Source organism: Felis catus, chromosome B1, assembly GCF_018350175.1.
Source record: "Felis catus isolate Fca126 chromosome B1, F.catus_Fca126_mat1.0, whole genome shotgun sequence".
NCBI lineage: Eukaryota > Metazoa > Chordata > Mammalia > Carnivora > Felidae > Felis > Felis catus.
The window spans coordinates 82,699,145-82,709,318 of record NC_058371.1 but is presented as its reverse complement, the minus strand read 5'-3'; the positions used below and the strand labels follow the sequence as shown (position 1 = coordinate 82,709,318).

General features: G+C 39.1%; 1 pseudogene; it reads right to left on the bottom strand.

Moving 5' to 3' along the window:
- Positions 1-1,177: 1,177 nt before the first annotated feature.
- Positions 1,178-2,134, bottom strand: LOC101087573 (annotated as a pseudogene).
- Between the last annotated feature and the right edge of the window lie 8,040 nt (positions 2,135-10,174).

The window sequence follows — 10,174 nt, the reverse complement described above, 5'->3', positions numbered from 1 at the left end:
TAAAGACATGTAGCTATCATTATATAGTATCATACAGAGTATTTTTATACCCTAGAAATCCTCTGTGCTCCACCTATTTATTCATCTCTGCTCACTCAACCCTGGTAACCACTGATCTTTTTACTGCCTCCGTATTTTTGCTTTTTCCAGAATGTCATGTAGTTGGAATCATATAGTATGTAGACTTTTCAGATGGGCTTCTTTCATTTAAGTTATGCATTTAAGTTTCCTCTATGTTTTTTCATGGATTGATAGTGTATTCGTTTTTAGCGCCAAATAATATTCCGTTGTGTGGATATACCACAGTTTTTTATCCATTCACCTAGTGAAAGACATATTGGTTGCTTCTAAGTATTGGAAAGTGTAAACAAAGCTGCTGTAAACATCCATGTATAGGTTTTTTTGTGTGGATATAAGTTTTCAACACCTTTGGATAATTACCAAGCAGTGTGATTACTGGATCAGAGGGTCAGAATATATATGTGTTTAATGTTTTATAAGAAACTATCAAACTCTCCCAAAATGGTTGTATCTTTTTTGCATTTCTACCAGCTCTACATCCTTGCCAGCATGTGGTATTGTCAGTTTTCTGGATTTTGCCATTCTAAAATATATATATATATTTTATCTATAAAATATATATACTTCGATGAAGTGTCTGGTAAGGTCTCTGGCCCATTTTTTAGTTGGTTTGTTTGTACTCTTACTGTTGACTTTAAGGGTTCTTTGTACATTTTGGATATCGTCCTTTATCAGATGCATCTTTTGCAAATATTTTTCTCCCAGTCTGTGACGTGTCTTCTCATTCTCTCGACATTGTCTTTTTCAGAGCAGATTTTTTTTTTATGAGCAATATGAGTTGATTTAACTATTTTGGAAACAACCCCTTCCCCCCCAATAATGTCTGAACCTAAAAGGTATGTAAAAATGGCAAAACATATTTTAAAATAGTAGATTTGAAGGTCATTGTAGCTTTTTCCTCATCACATGAACTCTTTCTGCAGGACAGTAAATTACAAACCATTTCAAACTGTGTTAAATCACATAATCAATCTGGCTGCATTTTTAGCTGCTTCTGGGAAAGTAATCTTGTTGGAGCTATTCCTCTGGGCTGTTTGGTCAGTTGGTCCAGAAGAAGAAGTCCTGGAGACAGCAGTGGGCCTCACCTGTCTTGTCACTACTCATTCTGCTCGTCCGCTGTGATGGAAGCAGGCACAGAATCCTGGGCTTTGTTGACGTCACTGGTGCACACCCACTGCCCATTGATGGACTCCTTCCACAGGGCCTCCTTATTATTTCTGCCTGAGAAAGGCAGGATGTTGGCCGTGATGGACCAGCTCACATGCCACACATCATTGAACTTATGCAGCAGTTTGAGCAACCACATATTGCCTGAGGCATTGTCATGGGTCCAAGTGAACATATGACCATCCTGGGAGCTGCTGGTGATGGTGCTGGTGAGCAGGCTAATGGAGAGGGCCCAGGCCACATCTCGAACCCAGTCACTGTGCACTTGTAGCTTCTGTTTCTTCTGTTGGCTGGTCTCCTCTTCCTTCCACAGCTTGATGAGGTTGTCACAGCCACTTGATGCAAACTTCTTAATGCAGTTGGGCTTCTGCACCGAAAGCTGGACTATGAGGCTTCCAGGTTCAAAAGGAGGGGGTCAACTGACTGCATTGCGGCCAATAATGTGAGTGTTGTTGATCTTTTTCACTTCCCACTGGTCATCTCCTGTGTACGACAGCACGGATATGGCCCCATCTGAGCTGATATAGGCCATAGTCATGGAAGGGCCCAGCACACAGAATTTACTGAGAAGTCATATCCTGTATGCTTCTCCGTCTGTCTTCTCCCAGATGCCATTCTCCTCTTTCTCGATAAGGATTTTTTGGTCAAAGGAGCAGGATGCCAGGATGTTGACATACAGAGAGTGGGCCCAGGCCACTTTCCACACAGGATCCTCATGACCCCTGAGGTCATCAATGAGGATCTGCCCTCCATTGTGCACATTGAAGATTCTGATGGACATGTCTGATGAGCAGGTTGCCAGGCAGGTGCCATAGTAATCCATTTGGGCATCGTGAATCATGTCCTAGTAAGAGGTGTCTATAGTGTTGATTGCTGACACCATGGCCCTGATGGCAGCGGCTCCCGGTCTTGGATGTGGCAGCTCCTGGTGGTGCCCCTGAACAGCTCCTCCAGAGCAGAAACTTTTAATTTTAGTGAAGCCCAGCTTATCAATAATTTTTTTCATGGTTTATGCCTATGGTGTTTTATCTATGAAGTCATCACCATACCCAAGTTCATTTAGGTTTTCTAAGGGTTTTATTGATTTGCATTTTACATTTATGTCTATGATTTATTTTGAGTTAATTTTTGTGACAGGTTCAAGTTCTGTGTCCAGATTTTGTTTTGCATGCAGTATGTCCAGTTGTTTGAGCACCATTTTTTAAAAAGACTATCTTTTTTTCCATCATACTCCCGTTGCTCTTTTGCCAAAGATCAGTTGACTATATTTATGTGGGTCTATTTCTAGGCCACTTATTCTGCACCATTGACCTATGTGTCTATTCTTTCACCAATACTACACTGGATTGGCTACTATAGTTTTATAGTAAGTCCTGAGATCTGGTACTGTCAGTCCTCCAACCTTTTCTTCCCCTGCAATATTGTGTCAGCTGTTCTTGGTCTTTGCCTCTCCATACAAACTTTAGAATCAGTTTGTCATTATCCACAAAATAACTTGCTGAAATTTTATTAGGATTACAGTGAATCTTTAGATCAAGTTGGGAGGAACTGTCATCTTGACAATATAGTGTCTTCTTATTCATAAATGTGGCATATCTCTCCATTTACTTAGTTCTTACATTTCATTCATCAGAGTTTAATAGTTTTTCTTATATAGATCTTATACTTATTTTGTTAGAATTACACCTAAGTATTTAATTTCCTTAGGTGCTAATGTAAATGGTATTGGGTTTTTAATTTCAAGTTCCACTTGTTCATTGCTGGCATACAGGAAGGCAATTGACTTTTGTATATTATACTTGTATCCTGCATCCTTGATATAATTGCTTATTAGTTCCAGGAATATTTTGGTCCATTATTTTGGATTTTCTACATAGATGTTTTCCTTTTATTTTTAAGGTGGAAGTTTTAGGTCATTATTGACTTATTTGCTGTGGGCAATCATATTAATTGTGTGTATCAGTGTTGGTAAGAACTTATCTACAAATTTAAAATGATTTTTAAATCCTAATTGACTTCTAGATATTCAAATGAGAAGACAACATTTATGTATCATCAGAAAAAGATTTAGGGAAAATAAATTAGTAAAATAATAAGTATTACATGTATATATATCATATAGCATCATATATGTATAGTATTGGAAGGATATATAAAAAATATTAGTGTGATAATGTGATCTCTTTGTGGAGATGCTATATGTAATTTTCTTTGCTTTTGTTTATATGAATTTTTAAAAAAGATTTCATCTTTTTAAAGTAATCTCTACACCCAATGGGCAACTTGAACTGAAACGCCAAGATCCAGAGTCAAATGCTCTACCAACTGATCAAGCCAGGTACCCAGCATGATTTTTTTTATATTTCTGTCTTCAAAATATGTAAAAGAGAATGAAAGTCACTAACAACCAAAAGCAAGTCAATTTTGTAGATGGCTGAAATACACTTGATCCTTGAGCAACATGAGGGTTGGGGCGCTGACCCTGCCATGCAGTGGAAAATCTGCATATAATTTTTGACTCTCCCAAAACTTAACTACTAATAGCCTACTGTTGACTATTAGCCTTACTGGTAACAAACAATTAACACATATTTTGTGTGTCATATATATTATATACTGTATTCTTACAATAAAGTAAGCTGAAGAAAAGAAAATGTTATTAAGAAAATGATAAGGAGGAAAAAAATACATTTAGCAGGGTACTCTAAAAAAAGTCCACATATAAGTGGACTCACACAGTTCAAACCTGTGCTGTTCAAGGGTCATCTCTACATATCTTCTTCCAAAGAAGGACAAAGAATTGCAAATAAATGTTTAGAGGTATAAGAATTAGCAAGTAGGATGTGTCTTTTGTCCAGAAGATCTATGGCATTAATTCACAGATACAGGTGTAAAAAATGAAACAAAACAAATCACTCAGAATTTCCACAAAATGTTGCTTCCATAAATATACTATCAACACTAACTTTAAATAAGCTGCACACAGGATATCTTTTAAATGGGTGACTGAGTTGTTCATATTTTGTTGTTCTTATAGGTGTTACCGCACAACTTTAGCTTGTAGAGGACTCTGTGGGGAGTTCTTGGGATAGTGTCCTGAGAGAAAGGACAGTGGCTTTGGAGTCAGCAAACCCAGAGTTGACTCAGGTACCAGCTGTGTCACTGAAAAATCATTTAAGCTCTCAGAGACTTCATCTTCTCATCAGTAAAGCTGACTTCACAATTCTGTGTCCTTTGCATGATTTTTGTCAGTATCAAACCAAATGAAAATAATATATGCAGAGCTTTATGACTCATAGCACTCTATGCAAATTCTAGCTATCATTATTCTGAAGATGGCTATTACAACCAAAGTTACCCAAATTATAGAAACATAACAGAAGTAGTGCTGGAAATATTAATTTAAAAATTTTTTTAAGACTTATTTATTTTTGAGAGAGAGAGACACACGCACACAGTGTGCGAGCAGGGGAAAAGAGAGAGGGACACACAGAATCCAAAGCAGGCTCTAGGCTCGAAGCTGTCAGCACAGAGCCTGATGAGGGTCTCAAACTCATGAACCATGAGATGATGACCTGAGCTGAAGTCGGATGCTTAACCAACTACTTAGCTTAACCAACTACTGAGCCACCCAGGAGCCCCTGGAAATGTTAACTTAAGCCCCTGGAAATGTTAAGCTTAGCTTAACTTAGCTAGCTTAAGTAGCTTAACCAACTACTGAGCCACCCAGGAGCCCCTGGATATGTTAACTTTCAATGTTGGAGTCTTAATTAGGCTAGGGCATGGCCTTTTCATATTCTTAATTTCTGCTCTGATCTTAATTAATGATTAAGATCCACTTATACCACTGTAGGTATTTTGGATTTCTAGTAGATGGTGAAATTTGAGGTTTAAGAACCCTTTTGAGCAATGGCTGTCTAACCAGGGTATAGTTTTGCAAATTCTAATTTTCATTCTTTCAATATTTACCACTGAAATCTATTGCTTACGGTATTCCAAGTTTTGCGGTCACAGCAGCAAATAAAACAAAGCACCTGCTGAAATGGAGCTTACAATTTAATGGGGGGGGGGGTGTTGTGGTCCATAATACAGTGGAAAATGAATATCTAATAGGTCAGTAATGAATATAGGATAGAGCAGGAAGTGTAAGAAGTGCTATGAAGAAAAACAAAGTGGAAGAAGGGAGGTTGTCCAGGAAGCAGAAACTGGGATGGGGATTCAATGCAGAAAGTTTACTGAAAGGATCAACACTTGTCAGAGAACAGGAGGAGGTAGGGTTGGTTGGGGGGAGAACTTGGGCTACAAAGTAGACACAACTAGGCCTCCACTAACACCCTGGGAGCTGGGAAGCCAGGAAGGGCATTCAGAATAGTGTTGAATTGTGGCAAAGGAACCCAGGTCTTTATGCTCCTGCAATGACCAAAGAGTGGTTGCAAGCTGTCCCTGGGGAAGGGAGTGTGACCTTGTGAGGTGACTTTCTTCTGCGCAAGGCAATTCCCAGAGACAGCTAATAGCAGTAATCAGCCAGTAGCACTGTATCCATTAGAAGGTGTGCGTGGTGGGGGGTGGGGAGCAAGGGATTGCTTATTTTAAAAGATAATCAGGGGAGCTTCTCTTAAAACTTTTTTGAGAGTATATTTGAAGGATATGAAGGAGAAACCAAGTAGACATCTAGGGGAGGAGGATTCCTAGGAAAGAGAATTTTGACCTTCATTTTTAGATTTTTCTTCATGTAATTTCTATGCCCATCTACTGTTTTTCTACTCACAGTAGAAATAATAATGCTACTCTCAGTAATAATAACAAAAACAAAACCAATATCATTTTTCACTCTGTAATTGCAAGCTTTAATTTTAGAAGCTGATGTAAAATGTAAATGTTTCATAAGATTTCACTAGAGTTTTAATAAACCAATCCATTTATTCATTCGATTACACAGTGAGTATCTATAAATGCCCAATGTATGCCCGTTACCATGTGAGGTGATATGGGTATAGTGGTGACAGATGAATCAGTCCCTGATTTGAAAGCAATTGACTTGGGGAGACAATTGAAACACGCTGTTTGAAAACACAGCATAAAGAGTGACTTGGTGTGGTTAAGCACAGGGAATGAAGATACAAAAAGCAAGTCATTACACTAAACCACGATGAAACCAGCGTACATGATGGGGGAGGGTGGGTAACTAAAACAAAGTCAAAATGAAGCTTTCTTTGAATAGGGGAAGAATGGTGTGTTCACAACAAAGCTGGTAAAGATAGGGGAGGTAAGTTTCTTTGCAAAGGGAAACCATGTTTTGTTCACCTTTTAAGTTGTAGAATGGGTTAAATCCATAAGGGTCTACAAAGATCAAACCACCAATGCAGAAAACACACATTTCTGTAAGAAATCAGTTGTGTGAGAGGTTTTCATTGCTAAAGATGGACTTTGAGCATAAAAGAGACTTAGGTAAAACATGTATCAAGGACTGAGCTGGCATCTTTTATCAGTGTGGCTGCAAGTTTGAATAGAAGTGTACTGATCAGAGGTAGGATGAGTTCTGAAAAAGTTCGTTTTGAAAAGCAACATTGAATGTGTTAAATATTTTTAGGGGATGTGATCTGCTAATTGCTCTAACAAATTTTATACATCCTAGGGAAAGGTTTGAAACTTTCCTGTCAGTCATTCCACCACCTATTTATTGAGTGACGTCTCTCTTCTACTCACTAGTCTAGGTATATAGGGACCCCTACAGTCGTTGCTCTCAGGAAACTTAAATCCTGGTGCCTGTGGGGCTGTAGGTGGCTTATGACAAACAAGGAAGCCAATGTTATAAGATGTTGTGAGATATTCCCATTCTCTCATAATTGGCATCCATGATGAGAAAGACTGAGTACCACCTGATTCTAAAGAGAACCACTGAACTGCTGCTCACTTCTGGGGCCCAGCCACCTCATAGGAGTTTCTTAGACTTTACAGAACCAGACTTTCTACTGGCCAGGCTCATAGAAAGTGAGCAATGTGGAGGGAAGAAACTCATCGGGGATTCCTGGTCAGTGATCTGGTAGGGAACACATGGAGGAGGAAAGAAGGGTGCTTTCTATTCCCAGAATCTAAGTGGGGAAGGGAAAGGGACTCTGAAAGAAAAGCTTATAAAGGTTGAGGACGTCTGCAAGAAAACAGGAGAGACTGACATTTTGCTTACTGTTGGAAGGCTATGTGGGCAGCATTTTGCCAATATGGCCCTATTTCTATATGAGTAGGGGAGAGACACCTGAATGGAACAACAGGGCTTAGAGAAGGGCAGCGCTTGAGCAGCTTTACTCCATCCATTTGGTGTGTACAGATGCCAGAATATCCAGCAGATCTAGCAGAAAGTGTCACTGGCAAAGAATTATGTCGCTGGCATCTGGCATAAAAGGACTGCCCCCTAAGCAAAGTGACATTAACAGTAAGAGCCTTGGGACAAGAAGTTGGGGATGGGAGTTGAGCCAGAATGGAAGAGGTAGAGCTGGTATAATCCCCATGTGATGTCAAAATCCTCTGAGATTCCCCCATGCCTTTAAGAGATCCAGCTTTGTACTTTGACTCCCAGAGTCCACTGGTGGCCAGTTTGTGTAAGCCAGATTAGCAGCTACAACCATCAGGCAGAGAACCACAACCTGGAACAGTTAAGTACAATAAATTTTGTACTTCACATTTTGAAATTGAAATAGCTTTAATAACAAAAGAGACCAGAAAGTTTATTAAGTTTCCAAGATGTCTGGAAGTAATAGGAAATGTATATTCCATATAGCGTAAGTGAATAAAAGATTGAATGTTTTGGGGCACCTGGGAGGCTCAGTCAGTTAAGCGTCTGACTTCAGCTCAGACCATGATCTCTGTCCATGAGTTTGAGCCCCATGTTGGGTTCTGTGCTGACAGCTCAGAGCCTGGAGCCTGCTTCGGATTCTGTGTCTTTGCACCTACCCCATTCTCCCTTTCACTCTCTATCTCTCAAAAATAAATAAACATTAAAAAATTTAAAAAAAAAGATTGGATTTTTTTAGCCAGGTGAATCGAGACTTACCAATAACCAGTTATACAAATAAAGAGTCCTAGGAACTGAGTGCTATGAAGAATATAAAGGAAAAAAGTGAGATAGAATTTAATGGAGGAAGGAGAGAGGCAGCTGCTTTACTTTGGGTAGGCAGGAGAGACCTATTTCATTCAACAAAATGTCATTGTTTTTCTGCCCACTCATTATTCCCAGCTTTGGGGATATGGTGGTAAACAAAGCAGACAAAAAGAAAAACCATCAATAACCTTTGAATGTGTGAGACAGGAATGATATTCAGGAGGCAACCAAGCAAAGATATGAGACAAAAAGGAGAAAAAGGTAGAACAAGAAAGGAAGAAGCATAGCGTGTTGGAGTTTCAGGAGAAAAGGTCAGTGGCTGGGGCCTGTGAATAAGGAAAGGGTTGAAGAGGGGAAGGGAGGGAGAGATAAGATCTGGCCTAAGGACGGTGAGATTCTTGAAGGTGAGATCCTTGAAGAGCATGCTGAAGAGTAAGGGTTTTGCTCTGGTACAATGGGAAGCCTAATGGAGATTTTTAAATAGGGGAAATAGTTTATGGGTTTAAAAAAAATTTTTTTTAATGTTTATTTATTTATTTTTGAGAGAGAGAGAGAGAGAGAGAGAGAGAGAGACAGAGAGACAGAGCATGAGCAGGGGAAGAGCAGAGAGAGAGAGGGAGACACAGAATCTGAAACAGGCTCCAGGCTCTGAGCTGTCAGCACAGAGCCCAACGCGGGGCTCAAACTCACGAACCATGAGACCATGACCTTAGCCAAAGCCGGATGCTCAACTGACTGAGCCACCCAGGTGCCCTGGGAAGTAGTTTATGCTTTAATTTATGTTTTAAGTTTTAGAAAAACTACTCTGATTGCTTTGTGGTAGAGGGAGTTGTAGGAAATAAGAACAGAGTTAGGGAGATAAAATGTGGGCTGTCACTGTGTTCCAGACAATCTCATCTATTCTTTGTAGTAAGAATAAATGATGTTGGTCACTTTTCAGTGCTCCCTTTTCTAAATTTCAAAATACTTAGGGATGGAGTTACTTTGATCTGAGAAAATTACAATATTCAGCACTTTTGTGCTTTAGTAGGCCTAGAAAGAATTGCATTGATTTAGGGTAAGTAAGACTTACATTAAACGGATTGCTTTTGATTTAAAGATATTATGTTTCATCGGAGAATGGAGATTATTTTCACATGGTTGGCAATATTTGAAATAATTACTCAACTTCAGTTGATAAATGGTCTAAAAATTATTTTATTAGCTTTCCTCAGAGCACATCTCATTACAAATAACACTACCCTCAGGAGAGAAGAGTCCATGAGAAGGGTCAAGGACATCCTGTGAGTAACATAAGTAGAGGCTGAAATAACATGTTCTAATATATGATGCACTGATAGCATTTGGCAAAAACATCTGGAAGAGACCCAAAATGAGACAACAATCCCAGTTAATAAGCTCCACTGAGTGATGTTCATCAACTGATAATGTGAACTCAGGTTGAACTCTAGTCATAAAACTTGGAAATAGGGAGGTTTGAGAAATTGTATGTTCTTTATTGCGAAATGACTGGCCTGAGCATAAGATCAAATCTAGGAATGACTCTTAGGGTCATATAAGTTCAAGGCCAAGCTCAAATAAATAGAAAACACTCAGCACGTGCTGATCATCTCAAATTCCATTCCCAAACCCATCTATACTGAAGAACATTTTGGATACCCCCTGAAGGACTGAAATTCTTGTCTCTAATTTGAACTGAAGTCACAATTCTCTGTAAACCACAATTAAGCAGTCACTAGAACATATTAGACAGGCAAGCAACACAGTCTAGGAACTCATAGATCTAGAGGACTGTTTTTATTATTTGTAAGTAAAACCCCATGTAGACTA